Genomic DNA, 26,387 nt, shown 5'->3' on the forward strand with positions numbered 1-26,387 from the left:
CTTTGAAATTGCCTCATATATTGCCATTTAGTGCAAGACTTATCAAAATCAAAGTAATACAGGAACATTGTTTGTCTAATCTATTTATTTCTTTTGTCTGAATATCCGTGGAAATATTTTGACCCCATTCTTCAATCAATTCTTCGAATAGTCGAGCACGCTGTCATCAGACAGCTTTTGTTTAAGATACTGCCCTGAAATTTGGATGACATATACAGTTTTGCACACCGATCTTAAAACTGACTTTCAGTGACCATGAATGTGACCTACTGACCTACTTTTAAATATTTTAGCATCAGTTTGCCATTTTAAACATGTGGCTCATATTACTGAGGTGAGTGATTCAGGGTCATCATGACCCTCTTGGTTTTTTTTTTTAATTTTTGGATTAACTTCCCTTTAAGTTGTTACTATAAATAACTTATATTGTAACTTTTTTATAATTGACCATAGGGAAAAGCCAGGACCTCTTTACTGTGGTACAACATAGATGTTACTTTCAAATTTTAGGTTTATTTTAAGGTATCTCTACCTGGTAAGGAGTTTTATGTGGACTTAGAAAAACAAAAGAATTACAATAATTACTAAACGACCACAAAATCAAAATTCCATTTGCAGATACAGGTGTAGTGTAAAGAAATTTGCTGTGACGGGCATATATTGTGACATTCTGGCACTCTTGTTAGTTGTATTTTGACATACTTGTACCTTGTAAGAATTTTTTTTTTTTTGAATTTCTTTCCTTTGTTGTTCCTGTTCTTTGGGCTTCAACAGTCAAGTTCTTTAAATTTTGCTCCCATCCTCTGATGTAACCCGTCGGGCATAATTATTGCCCTGCTTGGCAGAGCTCTTGTTTTAATATGTAAACTTTCAGTGTTTTTTAATCCCCCGCCTTGAGTGTTAGGGGGGTTATAGGAATGGTCACAGTTCGTCCATCCTTCCGTCTGTCTGTAACTCTTTTGTGTCCGCTCCATATCTCTTAAACCCCTTGAAGGATTTTCATGAAACTTGGGTCAAATGATCACCTTATCAAGACATTGATCAGAACTCATGAGTCAGTCTTGTTGGCTCAAGGTCAAGGTCACAACTCAAAATGAAAGGAACCCGCCTGCTTAGCTCAGTAGATAGAGCGTTGGTTACGGATCGTTAGGTCGCGAGTTCGATCCTCGGGCGGGGCGTATGTTCTCCGTGACTATTTGATAAACAATATTGTGTCTGCAATCATTAGTCCTCCACCTCTGATAATTCATGTGGGAAAGTTGGCAGTTACTTGCGGAGAACAGGTTTGTACTGGTACAGAACCCAGGAACACTGGTTAGGTTAACTGCCCGCCATTACATGACTGAAATACTGTTGAAAAACGGTGTTAAACCCAACACAAACAAACAAAACAAAAACAAAATCAAAGGTTTTAGTCTTCCATTTTGTGTCCGCTCTATATCTCCTTAACCCCTTGAAGGAATTTTATAAAACTTGGGTCAAATGATCACTTCATCAAGATGATGTGCAGCACTTACGAGTCTGCTATGCTGGCTCAAGGGCAAGGTCACAACTTAGGGTCAAAGGTTTGAGCCTTCAATTTTGTGTCCACTCTGTATCTCCTAAACCCCTTGAAGGATTTTCATCAAACTTGGGTCAATATATCACCTCATCAAGAACTCATGAGTCAGCCATGTCAACTCAAGGTGAAGGTCACAACTCAAGGTCAAAGGCTTGAGCTCTGTATCTCCTAAACTCCTTGAAGGATTTTCATGGAACTTTGGTCAAATGATCACCTCATCAAGATGATGTGCAGAATTTGAGTCAGCCATGTTAGTTCAAAGTCAAGGTCACAGCTCAAGGTCAAATGTTTACCCTTTCACTATCCATAACAGTGGCGGGGTATATAGCTGTCTTTCTGACTGCCTTGTTACACCAGGTATTAAATTTTGCTTTTATATCTTACAGGGATCAGGTGATGACACACCAGTGTTAATGAAGAGGGCTGGCTCAGTTGATCCACCAGGCAAGGTGAAGAAGGCTTGATACTCTTCTGGTGGAAAACTGAAAATGTTTTGCTTGCAAAAATAGCAGGTAAAGATTACTTTATATTGTGATAAGGATTTCAGAACTGACAAATTAAAATGCTTGCAAAAGCAGTTGTCAGAAAAATAAAACATCTTGCTCAAGATTACTCATATTTTCTGTTGTATTTTTTGTGACCCCCCACCCCCACCCCACCCCATGAGTGGTGGGGGCATATAGATTTGGTCTTGTCCGTGTGTCTGTCTGTGCATTTGTGCATCTGTCCGAAGTTCGTGACACGCCTAGCTCAAAAAGTATTTGATATAAATTGATGAAACCTTGCATGAGTCTTAATCATGATATAAACTTGCGCACCTCCTATTTTTCGTCTGGCTCCACCCCGTATTTCCAGAGTTATGGCCCCTGAAATAGTAAAATATGCACATTTTCACCTACTGACATGCCTAGTTCAAAAAGTTTTTTATATAGAATCTTGAAACCTTGCATGAGTCTTAATCATGATATGAACTTGCGCACCTTCTATTTTTCATCTGGCTCTGCCCCCTATTTCCTGAGTTATGGCCCCTGAAATAGTAAAAAGTACACATTTTCATCCTGTGACGGGCCTAGCTCATAAGTAGCTCAAAGTATGTAATATAAATTGATTAAACCTTACATGAGTCTTTATCATGATATGAACTTGCACACATCCTATTTTTCATCTGGGTCTGCCGCCTATTTCCAGAGTTATTTCCCCTGAAATAGTCAAAAATGCACATTTTCAGCTTGTGCCGTGCCTAACTCAAAAAGTATTTCATATAAATTGATTAAACCTTGCATGAGCCTTTATCATGATATGAACTTGTGCACCTCCTATTTTTTTACTGTCTCCATGCCCTATTTCTAGAGGTATTGCCCCTGAAAGAGTCAAAGATGCACATTTTCACCTAGTGATGCACCTAGCTCAAAAAGTATATGATATAAATGGATGAAAAGTTGCATGAGTCGTTATCATGATATAAAGTTGCACACCTCTTATTTTTTGGCAGGCTCCACCCCCTATTTTTAAAGTTACGGCCCCTCAAATAGTAAAAAATGTGCATTTTTAGCTGCACTATTTGGAGAATAGGGGGGCTATACTACTCGCCCCAGCGTCAGCGTGACCCTTCTTGGTTAAAGTTTTTCAGCAACCTTTGTTTTTCTGTCATATCTTTGTTGCTATCGCTTATATTTTATTGTAACTTCACATAAACATTGTCCAGTATGCAAACAAAGTATGTACAGGGACTGGGCCCATTATACCCGAGGTCAAGGTCACAAAGGGGTTATACTTTGAATTATTTTCGTGTTAAATTTTTTCAAAAGCTTTATTAATAGACATATTTTTGGTAGTTTAAAAGATAATAACTTAAAATTAAAAATGTTTGTTTATAATCATCATCTGCATGTGTGGTTACATACCCCATAACTCTAATTGTATTTTTGACAGAATTATGCTCCTTTTGTACTTAAACTTTTTAGCTCACCTGTCACATAGTGACAGGGTGAGCTTTTGTGATCACCCTTCGTCCATCGTTCGTGTGTGCGTCCGTCCGTACATCCGTCCGTCAACAATTTCTTGTCTGCACGATAGTGGTTTCATTTATGATTTTATTTTAACCAAACTTGCACACAACTTGAATCACCATAAGATCTCGGTTCCTTTCTTGAACTGGCCAGATCCCATTATGGGTTCCAGAGTTATGGCCCCTGAAAGGGCCAAAATCAGCTATTTTGACCTTGTCTGCACAAAAGCAGCTTTATTTATGATTTGATTTTTACCAAACTGGCACACAATTTGTATCACCATAAGATCTTGGTTCCTTTCTTGAACTGGCCAGATTCCATTATGGGTTCCAGAGGCCCCTGAAAGGGCCAGAATTAGCTATTTTGACCTTGTCTGCACATAAGCAGCTTCATTTATGATTTTATTTTAATCAGACTGGCACACAACTTGTATCACTATAAGACCTTGGTTCCTTTCTTGAACTGGCTAGATTCCTTTATAGGTTCCAGAGTTATGGCCCCTGAAAGGGCCAGAATTAGCTATTTTGACCTTGTCTGCACAATAGCAGCTTCATTTATTATTTGAATTTAATCAAACTTGCACAAAACTTGTGTTGCCATAAGATCTCAGTTCCTTTATTGAACCGGCTAGATCCCGTAATGGGTTCCAGAGTTATGGCCCCTGAAAGGGCCAAAATTAGCTTTTTTGACCTTGTCTGCACAATAGCAACTTCATTTATGATTTGATTTTAACCAAACTTGCACACAACTTGTATCACCACAAGGCCTTGGTTCCTTTCTTGAACTGGCCAGATTCCTTCATGGGTTCCAGAGTTATGGCCCCTTTAAGGTCCAAAATTGGCTATTTTGGCTTTTGCAGCCATATAGAGACTTCGTTTATGGTTTTATTTCATACAAACTTCCAAAATATCTTCAACAACAATGAATCTTGGATTCCATGACAAATCAGATCCAATTGTAGGTTCCAGAGTTATTTTATATCTGATTACCTCCCCTGATTGTAGTCAAAATGGATTTATATCAGTAAGTACTTATAGGACTTGTTTGAAATTTCCTTATTGTCATTAGTTGGACTGAACCAATCAGAGTAGATAACTCTGGACTGAGTTTATGTCAAATTACCTCCCTTTATTTCAAATTAAAATGGGTATATCTCTGTAACTAATGAAGATACTGATCTGAAATTTCATTTATGTCAACAGATTTATTTGGCAGATCCTTCTTTTGTACATTTTCTTTATAATTACTTCCCTTTTACGTTACTATAAATAGCTAATTTTTAGTAACTTTTTTATTATTGGCCGTAGGGAAAAACTGAGACCACTTTTCTGTGGTACAACATGAATGGTACCGCCAATTTTTAGGTGTATTTTGACATATCTGTACCTTGTAAGAATTTTTTCTTTCTTTTTGGTTAAATTTCTTTCCTTTGTTGTTCCTGTCCTTTGGACTTAGATATTTTTTCTGAGGACCTTCTTGTCCTCAAGTGCAATGATAACAGGTGAGCGATATAGGGCCATCATGGCCCTCTTGTTTTGCAATCTCGCTTTCTGGATATACTTTAATGCAATATAAGATAAAGACTTGAAACTTAAAATGTATCTTTATCACCATCATCTGCATGTGTGGTAACAATCCCCATAACTCTAATTTGTATTTTTGACCAAATTATGCCCCTTTTATACTTAATTTTTTTTTAACAAACTTCTTTTTCTGGACATAACTTTAGTACTTTATAAGATAATGACTTGAAACTCAAAATATATCTTTACCATCATCATCTGCATTTGTTGTAACAATCCTAATAACTCTAATTTGTGTATTTGATGGAATTATGCCCCTAGGTGTATCTTCCTTTTATAGTAGAGGTCTCTTATTCAGACATATATTCATTTTATTGTCAAATCCCCAAATAGTGGAGCTCGCTGTCTTACAGACAGCTCTTGTTATATCTTGGTGTATATTCCTTTAAAAGTAGAAGTCTCTTATTGGGACATAAATTTATTTTACTGTCTAATTGCCGAATACTGGAGCGTGCTGTCTTACAGACAGTTCTTGTTCATTTGTGGAGCTTACAAAAGGTCAGTGGTTCTACCCAGGTGCTCACCTGTGTCTATAATGATAAATGGAGGGGTACCTTATGTTTTCCTCTACCATCAAATGCTGGAATACCACCTTAATGTTGATATGACGTAAAACACAACAAAGTAATTCAACGATAAAATACTGCTGATATGAATTGCTCTCAAGTATATTATACATTATATTAAATTTTTAATTTCTGAGTTAATATTGAAGATAGCTCATGTAGATATTTGTTTCAAGCAGTAATATCTATTCAGGAGAGTGAGGTAGCAGGCTTGCTAGGAGAGGTGCTGTGGAGGAGATGTGTGGCACTCTTGAAAATGGTCTTAAGACGGATGTTTGGCTTGGTTTGGTAAACTTTTGAACACTAGAAAGTTAGCAGCCAAATTTCAACAACATATATACAGCCTTAAAGTTATCGGCTTCCTTCTAACTATACTGGTAAGTTAACCTTTACCTTGCTGAATTTCTATAATGAACTTGTCCATCTTTCAATTTGGACAGTACCATTAATTGTCAAAAGGAGTGCTTACCAAAAAGATACTGACTAAATGGATGTGCAGGCTGATCATGATCTACACTTGTTGCAAAAGTAGAATCAGTCATGTCCAGCATGATAAGGGTTAAAAATGACTAAAGCTTTTTTGTTTGGGAAATTTTGTTCAGGCTTGTTTGATCGCATGGAGTATAGTCCAAGAAATCTGTGCATAAAAAGGGTCGAATTGTGCACCTTCTGTGAAAAGCATGAAACTTGGTACGGTAGTACATAAATATTATACGCTTCAGTTAAGACTGGGAAGCGGTTTGTAGATATCCAAGATGGCCGCCATAATTCAGTTTACTAAAAAATGGCAAAACAAGTGTGTGTATCCTGTAATAAAGCTTTGGAATAATAGTGGAATATATCTTATGCTTCGAATATCCAAAATCCAAGATGGCTGCCAAAAATAATCTTTTATTTGAAAATGGCGAGATAATTGATTACAAAGGATGTTACTTGGAACAGTAATATATAAAACATATACCCTTATATAATCAAGACCATCAGATTGAAACAAAATGGTCATTATATTTCAAGATGGCCAGCACTATGACTCTATTTATAGATTACATACTGACGCTTGATTTTCTTTTCTAATGTATTCAAGCCATGTTGTATATATATTGTGCGGACTGAAAATACAATTTTCTTATCCCATGTTACTTTTATTGCTTGATACTAAACAGTTATGTATAAAAGCTGGTTTCTTTTGTTTATGTGAAATTTTTTTTTAATGAAAGTTGAAAACCTCCCATATTTAAATGAGGCCATAAGTTAAAACAGTATCTAATATTTCAAAGGACAAAGGTCAGAAATTGATTTTAAACCGATTCAAATAAGCAAAATATTATTTTGCCACATGAAAGTTTTGTTCATATTAATAAATGTTTTGAGTAAATGTTTGTGATTACAAAACATTGTGCAACAATTAGCTTAAATAGGTATATAACAGGTACTTGCAAGGTCAATAATGCTTATGTTAGGTGTACAGTGCATAAAGTAAATGTGAAAACTGTTTTTGTATTGATATTAGTTTCTTTTAAAAGATGAGACGAAAAGTAAAAAAAAAAAAGAACTTTGCAGCACAGACACAGGTGTATACATGTAGTTTATAAGTTACTAACAATTATTTTAATAGTACAATTCAATTTCCAGTCCAGATGTGTATAAAAGGTATATAAAAGTTGTTAACTACACATTTTAATATCCAAATCAGTTAACTTGCACAATAAAATACAGTTTGTAAATAGTATATGAATGTGAAAGAACCATCAAGTACTGAATTTGTGTTATTGTCAATTTATTGTTTTGTTTATAAGCAATCCTTAATTTGTGCTACTTACATACCCAATAATTTGTAAACAACTTGGCCACCTGCTGCTATGTATTGTTATATTACTGAAATAACTTTACCGTAGCTAGAACTGTTTACATCATTTTCTTTCTGCATAAAACAGTAGTAATAATATGGCTAGTTTTTGGTCGTGGATTCAGTGTTGTGATATTTTATGGTTCTTGAGTATCGTGGAATGCATTCAATATCGGCTATAATAGAATTCTGCTAAAGCCAATGCTAGGAGGCGTGAGGGTAGTTGCGCTACCTAATACCTTTCATGAACAGACTCAGTCAAACCAAGTCTGCTATTATTAGCTCACCTGTCACGTAGTGACAAGGTGAGCTTTTGTGATAGTACGTCGTCCGTCCATCCACAATTTCCTTGTGAACATGATAGAGACCACATTTTGTATTTGATTTTAATCAAACTAGCACCCAACTTGTATGGGCATAATATCTCGGTTCCTTTCGAACTGGCCAGATCCCATCATGGGTTCCAGAGTTAGGGTCCCTTAAAGGGCCAAAATTTTCTATTTTTGGCTTGTGAACACAATAGAGACAACATTTTGCAATCAACTTTAACCAAACTTGCACACAACTTGTATCACCACAAGATCTTGGTTCCTTTCTTGAACTGGCCAGATTCCATCATGGGTTCCAGAGTTATGGTCCCTTAAAAGTCCAAAATTTGCTATTTTGACTTTTGTAGCCATATAGAGACTTCATTTTATGGTTTGATTTGATACAAACTTGCAAAATATCTTCAACAACAATAAATACTGGATTCCATGATGAATCTGTCAGATCCAGTCATAGGTTCTGGAGTTATTTTATACCTGATTACCTCCCCTGATTTTAATCAAAATGGATTTATATCAGTAAGTACTTATAGGACTCATTTGAAATTTCATTGGACTCAGACAATCAGGGTAGATAACTACGGACTAATTTTATGTCAAATTACCTCCCTTTATTTCAAATTAAAATTGGTATATCTCCGTTTCTAATGAAGATACTGATCTGAAATTTCATTAATGCCATCAGATGGACTTGGACAATCTAATCAGTGAAGATACATATTGGCTGAATTTATGACAAATTACCACTCTTTGTTTTTTGTGCAAATGTGCAAATGAATATACCTAGTAGCTTCTAATGAGATTGGTTTGAAACATTTTTTTTGTCTTCCATGGTAAGAAATTTCTACTTTTACTTACTTTTCTAATATATTGTGGTAAAGGCTAAGCTTGTACTCTGTATCTTCTACATGCATATACCAATGCATAATTGCCTCCCCTGATTTTAATAAAAATGGATTTATATCAGTAAGTATTTAAAGAACTCATTTGAAATTTCATTATTGTCATTAGTTGGACTGAGAAAATCAGGGTAGATAACTATGGACTGGTTTTATGTCAAATTACCTCCCTTTGTTTCATATTAAAATTGGTGTATCTCAATAACCAATGAAGATACTGATTTTAAATGTCATTTATGCCATCAGATGGACTCGGACAATCAGGGTAGATAACTTTTGACTGAATTTATGACAAATTACCTCTCTTTATTTTATGTAAATGAATATACCTCAGCAGCATCTAATGAGATTGGTTTTAAATGTTATTTAAGTCTTCCAGGGTAAGGAATAGTCAAGCTGGTACAAAAATATAGCATTTGAGCGTAGGACCCTCAAACTTGGAATGGAGATTGACGCTGACTAGTATGTGACCCATAGGTCAAAAGGGACTGTTACAAGAAAATATTTTTCCTGATGCTATTTAATGTGTATGCCTATGTGATCTATGTCGAAACTTGATCTTATCATTAAGAGCAATGGTACTCAGGTGAGTGATATAGGGCCATCATGGCCCACTTGTTTTGTATGGTTGTGTTCTATGCGTCCAAAAGATCTTATAGATTTTATTACTATGGCAGATAGTCTTCCAGTATGGCATTTACAATAGGAAAAATTAACATCTGTATAATGTTAGGATTCTACTAACGAATAAGCATGCCAGATGTATGTTCACCAGATAAGTAGGGTATTAAAAAAGGTTTTGTCTCATATGCCCAGAAACTGCCAAACATCCACTGCAGTCCCGCAAACCTAAACACAGTAATGCAGACTTTAGAGAGAAGTAATGTACCACTCAATATACATTCTCTACAAGACTGCAGTTACGGCATACGAACCGCCACTTTATGCACTCGCTAAACAGATAAAGCGAAATTGGCCAATAACATATGGTGAGAATAAGGCTTTGATCACACCAGGTGAATTGTATTATAAAGATAGCCACATGGAAGCCTATTTGTGACCTGCTAGACAATAGTAGATGGACTGCAGACTATGAATCAGTAAACATCATGTTGTGTTTTACATTTGACCTCACCCAACTGTTAAAGAAGGCTACCCTTTAACATCTGAGATGTTGTCGTCCGTTCAGAAAAGAATCCAAACATGTTTCGTAAATTTTCTACATTCTGCACAGTTAACTGAAAAATAAAAATTCATTTCCGGTTCCCTCCATGTTGGGTAGTTTGCAGTCAGAAACAATTCTAGAACTACTTTCAACACTAGATAATCTGTCTGCGAGTGTCACATTAACTGAAGCATCCATAATTAATGTTGGGCTGCAATTTTGAACAGACTGAAAACGGGCCCACTAAGGGTTTATTGAGTATTCACCATAGGTATTCGTACATGTAAAGGTTCTTCCAAAACTTTTCAACAGATGTGACATCGTATGGGAAATCTTCTTGTAGGATATTCTCAAACCTGATCCGACCCAATTATTCTGTTGTGAAAAATGGAAGAAACCAGCACCTCCCTTGAAAGCAACATCGGGGCTTACAATGTGGCATCTGCGAGATCCCAGGGTAGTGTAATATTGCCATTATATGAGTGGTTTTTTGTCCTTTCATATGACAGAACAATTGCAACAGAATTATTGTGTCAATACTGCCATATTGGAGCTGTTAGCATATAAGGGACAGCAGCCTTACTGCGACATACCAAGAGAGGGGTACTAAACATTGTTATTTATCCAACTCCTCAATTATTATTTTGTAAATGTTTCATTAATTGCTGCAATGAAACATGTTTAAACTAAAAGGGCAGGTTAAATCTAGGGCCAGTCAATGACAGAAGAACAACATATACCAACATGAGCAATCAGTGCTGTATATGGATAATCAAATGGAAATTACTTTGACCTGTTGTATATATACGAGGTCTGGTGTTCATTTCCGAAGTAAATACATTTCTTCTATTTTTTCAGCCATCTTGGATTTCATTGGTCATATTCATTGACTTATTTACCCAATGTAAGTGTTAGATTTTTATGAGCATATTTTACCAATCTTTATACCATCATGCAACGTCTCAAATTATTCACACAGTATGCTCAACTGACACAAGATTTTCATGGAAAAATATTTTATGGCGGCCATATTAAATTTATTTATTCAGTGTCAGTTTTACAATTGTTTGAGGAGCACATTACACAGATATATAAACTACCATGCAATGTTTCAAAATGTTCACAGTATGACCAAGTCACGCACAACAGGGGTCACGCTTTCGATCGCCACTTGAGCCATTTGCGACAAAAAATTAAAAGCGGCTCCGAAATTTTCTAATTGGCGAAAATGGCCCGAAGCTATGTCTGTCTGCAAAACTACGAATATTGCCAGTTTTACGAATCAAAAGGTGTGAAAAATCGATAATCTGTGTAGACACAACATCCGTTATTGAAAGGGAGGGAGCCAAATTGCAATTTTTTTATTTGATCAGGCAGTTAATTGGCGATAATTAGATTATTGAATAACAAACAGGATAATTATAATCTTCATTTTGTGCACTTGATATGATTTTATGAGCAGTCGGCCGATAGACAAATTTTCTATGATTGCCGAGGGTTAGTTTGGGCAAAAAGAAATAAAAATGCTTTAGACAAGCAGAAATTTTAAGTATTGAATAGCTATGATGATAGAAAAACAATAAAACATAGGTATTTTATCAAATATTTAATTCTAATTTGCTTTTTCCGAATTTGTCACCCGTTTTCGCGACCCTGATTTTCGGATATTTCTATCATTTCTGACGTGATTTTTTAATTGCAATCTTAATTAAAAGCCAATAAAAAGTCTGCATTTAAGAAAAATATGACAAATGTTGCAAAAGGAGCTCTTATTTTGAAGTAATTTTCGAGAATAAAACATGCGAAGGCATCGAACCCCACCCACTTACAGGCAATGTGCAAAATAAGACACTGTTTTTTTTTAAACATTTTTTTTTCTTTTTTAACATCTTTATTTTAAATGTGATTTTCAGAATTTTTTTATTAAATGGCAGATGTTTATAAAAAATGATCATTTTAGAAATTAACACAAATTGATTTTCTAAATAGCTTTTTAAAGGGTTACTAAGAAATATGTAATAACTACATTAATTTCTTGAGTAGTATGAGTACTTTGGTACATATAATGGAGTCCTACAAGAACGTCAATGCTATGCGCTTCACCGTTGTTGGCCTCATAATTTTATCTTAGGAAAAAGCAGTGGCTCAGAGAAAAAAAATCCCAGTGTGACCCCTGCACAATTTTCATGGAAAAATATTTTGTGGCAGCCATCTTTAAATTTGTCGGCCATATTGAATTTGTTTATCCACTGTAAGTGTAAAATTGTTTGAGGAATGTACTTCACAAATAATATGTTCTACATGTACCACACAACGTTTCATAATTTTCGCATAATTAGTCCATTCGAAGAGCAATTTTCATGGAAAAAATGATATTGTGGTGGCCATCTTGGATTAGGCTGCCATATTGAATTTTTTTCTGTTTGCATATAGGGCTTATTTGTAGCTAGATATTACTTTCTGCTGCTTTTTAGCTCACCTGTCACATAGTGACAAGGTGAGCTTTTGTGATCACCCTTCATCCGTCGTCCGTCGTCAGTCCGTCCGTCCGTGCGTCCTTCAACAATTTCTTGTCTGCACAATAGTGGTTTCATTTATGGTTTTATTTTAACCAAACTTGCACACAACTTGTATCACCATAAGATCTCAGTTCCTTTCTTGAACTGGCCAGATCCCATTATGGGTTCCAGAGTTATGGCCCCTGAAATGGCAAAAATTAGCTATTTTGACCTTGTCTGCACAATAGCAGCTTTATTTATGATTCGATTTTTACCAAACTGGCACACAACTTGTATCACCATAAGGTCTCGGTTCCTTTCTTGAACTGGCCAGATCCCATTATGGGTTCCAGAGTTATGGCCCCTGAAAGGGCCAGAATTAGCTATTTTGACCTTGTCTGCACAATAGCAGCTTCATTTATGATTTGATTTTAACCAAACTTGCACACAACTTGTATCACCGTAAGATAATGGTTCCTTTCTTGAACTGGCCAGATTCCATTATGGGTTCCAGAGTTATGGCCCCTGAAAGAGCCAGAATTAGCCATTTTGACCTTGTCTGCACAATAGCAGCTTCATTTATGATTTGAATTTAATCAAACTTGCACAAAACTTGTGTCAACATAAGATCTTGATTCCTTAGTTGAACCGGCCAGATCCCCTAATGGGTTCAAGAGTTATGGCCCCTGAAAGGGCCAAAATTAGCTATTTTGACCTTGTCTGCACAATAGCAGCTTCATTTATGATTTGATTTTAACCAAACTTGCACACAACTTGTATCACCACAAGATCTTGGTTCCATTCTTGAACTGGCCAGATTTCTTCATGGGTTCCAGAGTTATGGCCCCTTAAAGGTCCAAAATTGGCTATTTTGGCTTTTGCAGCCATATAGAGACTTCATTTATGGTTTTATTTGATACAAACTTCCAAAATAACTTCAACAACAATAATTCTTGGATTCCATGACAAATCACATCCAAGCGTAGGTTCAGAGTTATTTTATATCTGATTACCTCACCTGATTGTAATCAAAATGGATTCTCCGTAACTAATGAAGATACTGATCTGAAATTTCATTTATGTCAACAGATTTATTTGGCAGATCCTTCTTTTGTTCACTTGCAATAATTTTTTTTTAAATTACTTCCCTTTTACATTACTATAAATAGCTTACTTTTAGTAACTTTTTTATTATTTCTTTTTGGTTAAATTTCTTCCCCTTGTTGTTACTGTCCTTTGGACTTAGATATTTTTTCTTAGGACCTCCTTGTCCTCAAGTGCAATGATAACAGGTGAGCGATATAGGGCCATCATGGCCCTCTTGTTATTTTTTTCTTGCCATGTATACAATGCTAGAGCATGTTTTACAAAAATGTTAACTACGGCTGCCATCTTGAATTTTGGTGGCCATTTTGAATATCGACAACCAGTCGAAAATGAATGACAATACATCTATCTACAATCATGCCAAATTTCATACTTTTCACAGAAAGTGCACAATTACTTCACCAATTTCTTGGACTAGTAGAGCTACTGTGAAATTATCAATATTTGTTGGGCACTAATATTTGTAGGTTTCTTGTTTACGTCAGTCAGTAAAATCAGATCATGATAAATCAGAAAATGTTCCATTTGAATTTCATGACAGCCCGCCTGCTTAGCATAATAGGGAGAGCGCAGACCTACGGATTGCGGGGTCGTAAGTTTGAGCCCTGGCCAAGATATATGTTCTCTGTGATGGTTTGATAAAAGACATTGTGTTTGAAATCATTTGTCCTCAACCTCAGATTCATGTTGGGAAGCTGTTTGAGGGGGTATATATGAGTGAGCTTGGCGGTCAGTCAGTCCGTTGGTTTTCATGGTTTCCGGAACTCATGAAAGGCTTGACCGAGTTAAATAATTTTTAAGGTCAAGGTCACAATGGCCCTGAACAGTTGAACGGTTTCCGGATGGTAACTTGAGAATGCTTGGGCCTAGGGTCATAAATTATGTTACACAGGTGTAACATCATGAAATATAGGTCAAGTTCGATATTGAGGTCTGTAGGTCAAAGGTCAAGGTCACAGTGACTCGGAACAGTTAAATGGTTTCCAGATGATAACTTGAGAACGCTTGTGCCTAGGATCATAAATTTTGGTACACAGGTGTAACATCAAGAAATACAGGTCAAGTTCGGCTTTGAGGTCTGTAGGTCAAAGGTCAAGGTCACAGTGACTAAACGGTTTCCGGATGATAGCTTGAGAACGCTTGGGCCTAGGATCATAAATTTTGGTACACAGGTTTAACATCGTGAAATACAGGTCAGGTTCGACTTTAGGTCTGTAGGTCAAAGGTCATGGTCACAGTGACTTGGAACAAGTAATTGGTTTCCGGATGATAACTTGAGAACACTTGGGCCTAGGATCATAAATTTCGGTACACAGGTGTAACATCATAAAATACAGGTCAGGTTCAACTTTGAGGTCAGTAGGTCAAAGGTCAAGGTCACACTGACCCGGAACATTTAAATGTTTTTTGGACAATAACTTCAGAACGCTTGGGACTAGAATCACGAAACTTAATAGGGAGGTTGGTCAGGACCAGCAGATGACCTGTATTGATTTTGAGTTCCAAGGGTCAAAGGTCAGAGTGACCCAGAACATTTAAACCTTTTCTGGACAATAACTTGAGAACGCTTGGGCCGAGGATCATGAAGCTTCATAGGGAAGTTGATAATGGCCAGCAGATGACCTTTATTATACCCCCACAAAACGAAGTTTGGGGTGGGGGGTATATTGGAGTGAGCTTGTCAGTCGGTCGATTGGTTTTTCATGGTTTTCGGACGATAACTCATGAAATGCTTGACCAATTTAAATAATTTTTGGTACACAGGTGTAACATCAGAATATACATATCAAGTGCGACTTTGGGGTCAGTAGGTCAAAGGTCAAGGTCACAGTGACTTGGAACAGTCAGTTTCCAGATGATAACTTTAGAACGCTTGGGTCTAGAATCATACTTTTTTGTACACAGGTGTAATATGATAAAATACAGGTCAAGTTTGACTTTGGGGTCAGTAGGTCAAAGGTCAGGGTCACAGTAACCCTAAACAGTAAAACGGTTTCCGGATAATAACTTGAGAACGCTTGGACCTAGGATCATAAGTTTTTGTACACAGGTGTAATATCATAAAATAAAGGTCAAGTTCGACTTTAAGGTCAGTAAGTTAAAGATCAAGGTCACAGTGACTCAGAACAGTTATACGGTTTCTGGTTGATAACTTGAGAACTCTTGGGTCTAGGATCATAATTTTTTGTACACGGGTGAAACATGATGAAATACAAGTCAAGTTCGACTTTGAAGGTAGTAGGTCAAAGATCAAGGTCACAATGACACGAAACAGTTAAACAGTTCCCCGATGATAACTTGAGAACGCTTGGGCCAAGGATCATGAAAATTGATAGGGAGTTTGGTTGTGACCAGCAGATGACCCCATAGGATTTTGAGGTCAGTAGGTCACAGGTCAAGGTTACCTTGAACATTTAAAATGGTTTTCGGACATTAACTTCAGAATATTTGGACTAGGATTACGAAACTTCATAGTGAGATTGGTCATGACCAACAGATGACCCCTATTAATTTTGAGTTCCAAAGGTCAAAGGTCAGAGTGACCCAGAACATTTAAACCTTTTCCGGACAGTAACTTGAAAACGCTTGAGCCGAGGATCATGAAACTTAATAGGGAGGTTGATCATGACCAGCAGATGACCTGTATTGACAAGGCTATATTGTGGGGGTATAATTCGTCACTCCTGTGACAACTCTAGTTGATTTTGAGGTCAGTAGGTCAAAGGTCAAGCAAGTTCAGCTTTGACATTGACTTAGTTCTGTGACAAGGCCATATTGCGGGAGTATAATTCGTCACTCCTGTGACAGCTCTAGTTTGCAGAGAACATGTTTTTACTGGTACAGAATCTAGGAACACTGGTTGGGTTAACTGTCAGCCGTTACATAACTGAAATACTATTGGAACATGGTGTTAAAGCCAAAACAAACAAGCAAACGAATTCATGACTGCCAAAGCCGCGAAATTTCATGGCCATTGGGCAGTATATAACTGATTTCACAGTATATTAAATTATGATTTAATTGTTGAAAGGGATTGTAGTGGATTGGATGAAAATACATGCAAATCCTCCTTGTACTGCATCTTTGATGGAAGGGAGATGTATCTACATATTACCTGGTGACCATCATCAGTAATGATCAAAACTAAGGTTCAAGTCTGGGGACAGTTTCTGTAATCGATTGCACAAGGTGTCTACAAGAAAAAGTCTACAAAACAAATTTTAGGGAGTATTATGCAGCCTTTTAGTAATAGACCAAGGCTTGGGCTGGACTGTACATAACTTGGCAGGTATCCAGTCTGATCAGGTTTCCAAGTTAAGTTCTGTTGGGGGAGACATATTGTTTTTGCTCTCACTGTCTGTCCGTCCATCCATCCGTCAATCCTTTACATCCATCCATCACACTTCATTTCTGATCATTAACTAGAGAAACATTTGACCTAGATCATTCAGACTTCATAGGTTGGCAAGGCTTATGAAGTAGACTTATGAAGTTTTTGGGGTCACTCCATCAAAGGTCAAGGTCACAGGGGCCTGAACATGGAAAACCATTTCTGATCAATAACTCGAGAACCACTTTACCCAGAACATTGAAACTGCATAAGATGATTGGTCATGCAGAGTAGATGACCCCTATTGATTTTTGGGTCACTCTGTTAAAGGTCAAGGTCACAGGCCCTAAACATGGAAAACCATTTCCGATCAATAGCTTGAGAATCACTTGAACCAGAATGTTGAAACTTCATAGGATGATGATTGGACATGCCTATTGATTTTAGGGTCACTCTGTAAAGGGAAAGGTCACAGGGGCCTGAACATGGAAAACCATTTCCAGCCAGTGCTTTTAGAACCACTTAACCCAGAATGTTGAAACTTCATAGGATGATTGTGCGTGCAGACGGATGACCCCTGTTGATTTTGGGATCGCTCCATCAAAGGGCAAGGTCATAGGGTGCTGAACATAGAAAACCCTTTCAATCAATAACTTGAAAACCACTTGACTCAGAATGTTGAAACTTCATAGGAAGACAGGACTTACATAGAAGATTACCCCTATTGTTTTTTGGGGTCTTCTATTAAAGGTCAAGGTCGCAGTGGACAGAACATGGAAATCCATTTCCAGTCAATAACTTGAGCACCATTTGACCCAGAACCTTCAAGTTTCATAGGGTGATAGGACTTACAGAGTAGATGACCCCTACTGATTTTTTGTCACTCGATTAAAGGTCAAGGTCACAGGGCCTGAACATGGAAAACCATTGCCAGTTCATAACTTGAGAATCACTAGGCCCAGAATGTTGAAACTTGGTGGAATGATTGGTCATGCCAAGTAGATGATCCCTACTGCAGCCATCCGTCAGTGTCTCTTTGACTTTTGCTCCTGTCCCCTATTGGCTTCTTGCCTATTTGACTATACATTGGGGGAGACATACGCTTTTCTACAAAAGCGTCTTCTAGTTGTTCTGAACTAAACTGTTACAGTGAGAAGCCATTGCAGTCTGAAGCAGAACTGTCATAGTGAAATTCTGCAGTCGGTAAAATTTGCGTGATTTGGTCATAAATGCTTTAATGATTTATGATATTTTGTGACTTAAATAGAAATTTTTTCACACGTAATTACTGTAAAATCATTGATACTAGTGGGGGACTAGTTTCTGTGGTAATGATGGTTGCAGCATTCAATGAAATGTATTCCCAGTGACTGACCAAAGCTCCCAGTCTCTTATTAGTGAGCTTTTGTGATCGCCTGTGTCTGTCGTCATCCCCCGTCATCGTCATTTGTCGTTGTCCGTCATCAACAATTTGACTGTTTACACTCTAGAGGTCACAATTTTTACCCAATCTTAATGAAACTTGGTCAGAATGTTACCCTCAATAAAATCTTGGACAAGTTTGATATTGGGTCATCTGGGGTCAAAAACTAGTCACCAGGTCATATCAAAGGAAAAGCTTGTTTACACTCTAGAAGCCACATTTATGACTGTATCTTTATGAAACTTATTCAGAATATTAATCTTGATGATCTTTAGGTCAAGTTCGAATCTGTGTTAGGTAGGGTCAAAAACTAGGTCACCAGATCAAATTAAAGGAAAAGCTTGTTAACACTTTAGAGACCACATTTGTGACTATATCTTCATGAAACTTGGTCAGAATGTTAATCTTGGTGATCTTTAGGCCAAGTTTGAATCTGGGTCAGGTGGGGGGTTTAAAACTAGGCCACCAGGTCAGATCAAAGGAAAAGCTTGTTAACACTCTAGAGGGCCACATTTATGACAATATCTCCACAAAACTTGGTCATAATGTTAATCTTGATGATTTTCAGGTCATGTTAGAATCTTGGTCATTTTGGGTCAAAAACTAGGTCAGTGGGTCAAGTCATAAAGTTAATCTTGATGATCGTCAGGTCAAGTTTAAATCTTGCGGGGCAGATCAAAGGAAAAGCTTGTTAACACTGTAGAGGCCACTTTTATGAAAATTTCTCTATGAAACTGGGTCAGAATATTAATCTTGATGATTTTTATGTCAATTACCCAAAATCAGCCTTTCTACTCTTTAAAGGTATATTTGTGGTGAGTAAACAGTATATAAAGACTGACTTACCATTTAGATGATTAGGTCTTTGTGGAAGACATGTGCTTTTCTCAAAAGCAGTTCTAATGTCAAATTTGAGTGTCTCTCAACTAGACTTAAATAAGGGTTTTGCTGGAACCAGCAAGTTTGGAACTGTGTCAAAATAAATTAACCTTGAACAACCTGCTTCAAGAAAAGATCTGGTGAAAATACCTATTCTTAGAAGACTGTCTTAATTTGATAAATGTTGCTTATTTCCTTATATCATGGTAGGATTTTACTGATAGAAATGATTTTGCTTCATAATCAGTTAGGGTTTAGCGATTAACCAAGTATTTGCTTGGTTTTCCGAGAATCAAATATGAAATTTAATAATCAAGTACTCGGAAATGAAATGAAATATCAAAGAAAAAGAGACTACAAACATGTCCTTATTAATGCCGCTGTTTAGACGTCACGAAACTGTAACAGGTGTTTGCGAAATCTTGATTGCTGTAAAATGTAATTAATACGGCTTATTGCAGTACCACTTAAATATCATAAACAATTAGAAAATCACACCACACCTGTGTGCAAATGTAAAATTAGCAGTACATCATAGAGAACATATCCATTATAATTTAAAAATGTAATTACGTGGATATAAAATGTTCCTTATAATATATCAATAAACTGTTATCATCTGTGTTGGGTTTACATTCTTGAGCTTTCCCGTTATTATTTACTACTGTACCCAACAATAAAAAAATGGTTTTGTATCACTATATCATTGCTTACAGGAGCGAAGGTGAACACAAGTGGTGGGGGGTTATAGGAATGGTCTCTGTCCGTCCTTCCATTTGTCTGTCCATAACACTTTCGTGTCCGCTCATTATCTTCTAAACCCCTCGAAGGATTTTCATGAAACTTGGGTCAAATGATCACCTCATCAAGACGATGTGTAGAACCCATGAGTCAGCCTTGTCAGCTCAAGGTCAAGGTCACAACTCAAGGTCAAGGGTTTGAGCTTTCGATTTTGTGTCCACTCTATATCTCCTAAACCCCTTGAAGGAATTTTATAAAACTTGGGTCAAATGATCACCTCATCAAGACGATGTGCAGAACACATGAGTCAGCCATGCCGGCTCAAGGTCAAGGTCACAACTTTGGGTGAAAGGTTTGAATCTTCCATTTTGTGTCCGCTCTATATCTCCTAAATTCCTTGAAGGATTTTCATCAAACTTGGGTCAAATGATCACCTCATCAAGGCGATGTGCAGAACTTATGAGTCAGCCATGCCCGCTCAAGGTCAAGGTCACAACTAAAGGTCAAAGGTTTGAGCCTTCCATTTTGTGTTTCAGCTCTGTATCTCCTAATTCCCTTGAAGGAATTTTATAAAACTTTGGTCAAATTATCACCTCATCAAGGCAATGTGCAGAACTTGTGAGTCAGCCATGTTGGCTCAAGGTCAAGGTCCAGCTCAAGGTCTAAGGTTTGAGCCTTTCATTTCCTGTCACTCTATATCTCCTAAACCCATTGAAGGAATTTTATAAAACTTTGGTCAAATGATCACCTCCTCAAAATGATTTGCAGAACTTATGAGTCTGCCATGAAGGTCAAGGTCACAACTTAGGGTCAAAGGTTTGAGCCTTGCATTTTGTGTCCACTCTGTTTCTCCTAAACCCCTTGAAGGATTTTCATCAAACTTGGGTCAAATGATCACCTCAACAAGAATTCATGAGTCAGCCATGTCAACTCAAGGTCAAGGTCACAACTCAAGGTCAAAGGTTTGAGCTCTGTGTCTCCTAAACCCCTTGAAGGATTTTCATGAAACTTGAGTCAAATGATCACCTCATCAAGACGTTGTGCAGGGTCAGGGTCACAGCTAAAGGTCAAAGGTTTACCCTTTCACTATCCATAGCAGTGGCGGGGGATTTAGCTGTCTTTCAGACTGCCTTGTTTATTCTATAACTTTCCTTATGTAAATACAATGTAATCCTCTTATATATCTTTGATTTACATTTGCTATTTTGCATTGTAATCCCCTTCATGTCTTTGAATTACTTTTGTTGATTTGTGTTACTGTATATATGTACATTTGAGGCTCACAGGGAAGACTGGGTACACCCAACTGTGTTGTCTTGTTAAATAAAGACTTTATTATTATTATTATTATTCTCCTCACCTATTCCAGTTACGGAAACCAATTTTAATGAGTAACTGAGTACTCAGTCGAAAAAAATCCGCAAGTGAGTCCCAGAATCATTACTTGTTGCCATCCCTGTATATAGAAAACTCAGTGCCTGTCTGCTTAGTTCAATAGGTAGAGCGCAGATCTGTGGATTGCAGGGTCGTGAGTTGATCCTCGGGCAGGACTTGTGTTCTCCCTGACGATTTAATAATTGTGTCTGAAATCATTTGTCCTCCACCTCTGATTCATGTGGGGAAGTTGGTAGTTACTTGTGGAGAACAGGTTTGTACTGGTACAGAATCCAGGAACACTGATTAGATTAACTGCCTGCCATTACATAACTGTTAAAAAATGGTATTTAAACCCAAAACAAACAAACAAAGAAAAAGTATACATGCAGTATTAAATTTAAGCCATTTATTAACAATTGCAGATATGAGAATACTTCTATTCCAATGGCTGTGAGCATGAAACAACATGGCTTTGTGATGAAGACCCCTTCCATGAATCAGTCAAGCACATGTATATCTTTAATTAAAGTAAGTATTGTGCAACAGTTATTTAAACAGGATTGGCTAAATCAATAGTTGCTCTTTTTCAACATAGCTTTTTAGCTCACCTGTCACAAAGTGACATGGTGAGCTTTTGTGATAGTGCGGCGTTCGTCGTCCGTCCGTCCGTCAACTTTTGCTTGTAACCACTCTAGAGGTCACATTTTGCATGGGATCTTTATGAAAGTTGGTCAGAATGTTCTGTTCATCTTGATGAAGTTTAGGTCAAGTTCGAAACTGGGTTAGGTGCTGTCAAAAACTAGGTCAGTAGGTCTAAAAATAGAGAAACCTTGTGACCTCTCTAGAGGCCATACTTTTCAATGGACCTTCATGAAAATTGGTCAGAATGTTTACCTTGATGATATCGAGTTCAAGTTTGAAATTGGGTCATGTGCCATCAAAAACTAGGTCATTAGGTCAGATAATAGAAAAACCTTGTGACCTCTCTAGAGGCGATACTCATCATGGGATCTGTATGAAAGTTGGTCAGAAAAACCTTGTGACCTCCTTAGAGGCCACATTTTTCAATGGATCTTCACGAAATTGGTCATAATGTTCACCTTGATGATATCTACATCAAGTTTGAAACTGGGTCACATTCGGTCAAAAACTAGGTCAGTAGGTCTAAAAATAGAAAAACCTCGTGACCTCTCTAGAGGCCATATTTTTCATGAGATCTTCATGAAAATTGGTCAGAATGTTCACTTTGATGATATCTAGTTCAAGTTCGAAACTGGGTCACATGCCTTCAAAAACTAGGTCAGTAGGTCAAATAATTGAAAAACCTTGTGACCTCTCTAGAGGCGATATTTTTCATGGGATCTGTATGAAAGTTGGTCTGAATGTTCATCTTGATGATATCTAGGTCAAGTTCGAAACTGGGTCAACTGCGTTCAAAAACTAGGTCAGAAGGTCTATGTCGTCTGTGCATAAACTTTTGCTTGTCACCACTCTAGTTTAAGATCCAGCCTTGAAATTTGGATGACATGTACAGTTTTGCACACCAATCTTTAAACTGTCTTTCAGTGACCATAAATGTGACCTACTGATCTACTTTCTAATATTTTAGCATCAGTTTGCCATTTGATACGTTGTTCAATATACTCAGGTGAGCGATTCAGGGTCATCATGACCCTCTTGTTTACAAAAGCATCTTCTAGTTTCAGGTTGAGTTTGTGATGCACTTTTGCTGTATCTCCGTTATTTCCGTTAGATTTGATTCAAACTTTAAAATAGTTATTCAACATTGTTAGCCACATAACCCTTACCATGCTGAATTTCTATAATGAACTTGTCCATCTTCCAAAAAGGTACTGGCTGAATAGGGAACAGTGTAGATCATGTGGTGGTGGTGGGTGGGCGGTCGGCGTCCAAAAGCATGTCCGCAAATTTAGCCTTGTCCGCCCTCTAAGTCAAACCATTTTCATCTGATCTTCACTAAACTTGGTATCAATGTTTGTGGGCATAACATCTTGGCCAAGTTTAATAACCAGCAAATTCGCCTGAGGCGCTCTTGTGTTATGGCCCTTGAAATACGCGAAATCTGCAAATTTAGCCTTGTCCGCCCTCTAAGTCAAACCATTTTCATCTGATCTTCACTAAACTCGGTATCAATGTTTGTGGGCATAATATCTTGGCCAAGTTTAATAACCAGCAAATTCGCCTGAGGCGCTCTTGTGTTATGGCCCTTGAAATACGCGAAATCTGCAAATTTAGCCTTGTCCGCCCTCTAAGTCAAACAGTTTTCATCTGATCTTCCACAAACTTGCAGATAAAGTTTGTGGGCATAATATCTCAGCCAAGTACGATAACCAGGCAAATCGCCCCATGCACTTTTGGATTATGGCCCTTGAATTAGGCCAAGTTCGATGACGGGCATATTTTGTGACAGTCTGCCACTCTTGTTTATCACTATCTCTGTTATCAATAAATACATCTGACATGGACTTAAGCTACTGTCCAATATCTTCATCCATATTGGAGTCAAACACCAATGACACAGCTCTGGTTTCATCAGATGTGCCAAATTTCACTATCCAGCATCAATATATTTGAGTACTATGTCTTCTGTGAAGCTCTTGTTTAACAACTTAACCAAAATGTTACATCTTTTTTTCAGGCTAGTGAGACAATCATTGGTTATCCCCATCCAGAAATGGACCAACTACTGCGGAAGTTCTTAGGGAAGTGTGTACAGACCAAAGTTATCTCATCTGCCAGAACAATCACTGAAGTCCCTTTCGAAGGAAAATCAACATCCAGTGGAGTACCTAGGTCTGCGTAGAGGTACTCGTACATTTCTTCATGACAATCCTGACATTCCTGCTGAAAGTTTTTCAGGTAAGAAGAAATAAAAAAGATCTTCCAGTTCAAGTCATTTACATCTCATGAACAGACTCAGTTATGCCATTACTTTAGCCAGTTGCATTCTGGGTACACTATACCAGTTCAGTTCCTTCTTTATTTCATGTAAACAGAGACTTCATTTTCAATACTTACAGGCTTTCAAGTAGTCCTACTTTTTCCTACTTTTCCTACTATTTAGATCCCTTCCTACATTTTTCCTACTTTTTCTCAGAAAACTCCTACTTCTCCTACTTTTTTGATATTTTCAAAATAAAAAAAAATTAAAACATGTTCAATGAAATTTTAAATTAAGTAGTTAACATGATTATGCTTTAGTCTATTTGTAGAATGAATTGTGTTATATGATTTATGGTGTGATAGCTACTCATCAGGCTCTGATTGGACTACTGGACATGCTGCCATTGACCTCTTAGGGAATCTTCAGTGCCGGATCCAGCAAATATTGTCTTCTAAAGGTAAAGAGATACACATTTGAACACAAGTAGGCTAACAGATATGATTGCTGTGCACTGTAACTCTTTCCCAATGATGTGCAAACTGAGGGAATTGGGTGAACAGAAATGATACACTGTACTTTGACTTAGACCCAATTTTCTAAAGACATCTTTTTAAAACATAAAATATTGTGATCTGAATTTCACTATTTCAAAGTGCATTATAATGTTTCTGTTCACTCTAAGCATAGGTTAAGGTAGAACATAACTGTAGTGACCAACTATAATTCTATCTGGCTAAGCCGGATAAGAATTTGTTGTAGCAGTGCTGGGATGCCTTAACCTGATCAGTTTGCTACTGGTACTTCTCTCAAATGTAATTTATATTTTGATGTATAATTACATGAAAATATTTCTAAGCCACTGAAAATGTTTTAAGAAAACATTTGAGCTTTTGAAGTATCAGCTGCAAACATTAATGCTTGTAGTAGCTGAGCTAACTTGATATATTTTGCAGGTGTCAACTAACAGTCTAGATGTACCAAAGATAAACTAACATCCTTTAACATAGATACTAACTATGCCAGGTGGAAAGACTCATTTTAATGCTTCTTGGCTTAATAAGATTGATAAAAATGGACACAAACTTAATCAGTGGTGTAGAAAGGATTCGTCATCTAACTTGAATGGCTTCTGCTTTATTTGTGATAAATCAATTTCATGTTCCAATACTGGTGTTGGGCAACTTATGAACCATGCTGATGGACAAAAGCACAAAGATAATATGAAATTAAGAAATTCATGCTCCCAGAAGAAGTTCTTTGTTGAAAAACAGAGCAGTGTTGTTGCAAGTACTTCTCAAGGAGGAGGTGATACCGAGAAAAAATCTTCAATCATTCAGCTCCAGTCATTATCCCATAAGGAGCAAGTTTGTAAAGCAGAGACACTGTGGGCGTTTAAAGTAGCAGCTAGTGGTTACACATACAGTTCTTGTGATGGGACACCAGCGTTATTCCAAAGCATGTTCCCAGGTAGCTCTGTGGCAAAGGACTTTACAATGAGTAAATCAAAAGTATCATATATGATATCAGATGGGCTTGGTCCTTATTTTAGACAGACTATAGCAAATAAAATAGCAACTGATAAGATACCATATACAATTCAGTTTGATGAAACTGGTACAGTCCAAAATATGAAACAGTGTGATATATTAATCAGGTTTTGGAATGAAGAGAAAGGTGAAATAAGCACTATGTTTTTAAAGAGTGAACTGTTTGGTCATGCCAAAGGTGTTGATGTAGGACAGGCTTTAATTGATACTTTGAATGAAACACCTTATCAGATACCTTTAGATTTATTAGTATCACTTGGGAGTGATGGTCCCAATGTTAATAAGACTGTTTGGAACCATGTCAATACACATAAAGCTTCTCTCGGTCTACCTGAACTTACTGAATTTGTTCCATGTTCTATACATGCTGTTCACAATGGATTCAGAAAAGGTCTTAATGTCTATGGTGAGGATGCAGAGGAATTAGCCATCGACCTCTTTCAGTGGTTTAAATCACACACCTGTCAGAGAGAAGATTATGCTGCAGTGCTGGAAGACCTTAATCTTGATGAAAACATGTTTGTAAGACACGTTCAGTGTAGGTGGCTGACATTGATACCCGCTCTTGGAAGACTACTCAAGCATTGGGAGGGTTCTAGTAGATATTTCTTGAAAGTGCTACCA

The 26,387-nt window shown here is 37.2% G+C and overlaps 1 long non-coding RNA gene across 1 annotated transcript in view; it reads left to right on the forward strand.

The window, feature by feature from the left end:
• The first annotated feature begins 1,944 nt into the window (after positions 1-1,944).
• Positions 1,945-26,387, forward strand: part of LOC123552567 (uncharacterized) — a 59,443-nt gene continuing 35,000 nt past the window's right edge. Inside the window, exons 1-4 of the long non-coding RNA XR_008370778.1 lie at positions 1,945-2,073; positions 5,913-6,096; positions 21,734-21,839; positions 23,971-24,191. This is a non-coding gene — a long non-coding RNA (uncharacterized LOC123552567). The remainder of the gene's footprint in view (positions 2,074-5,912; positions 6,097-21,733; positions 21,840-23,970; positions 24,192-26,387) is intronic.

This window comes from Mercenaria mercenaria, chromosome 4 (assembly GCF_021730395.1).
Source record: "Mercenaria mercenaria strain notata chromosome 4, MADL_Memer_1, whole genome shotgun sequence".
Taxonomy (NCBI): Eukaryota; Metazoa; Mollusca; class Bivalvia; order Venerida; family Veneridae; genus Mercenaria; species Mercenaria mercenaria.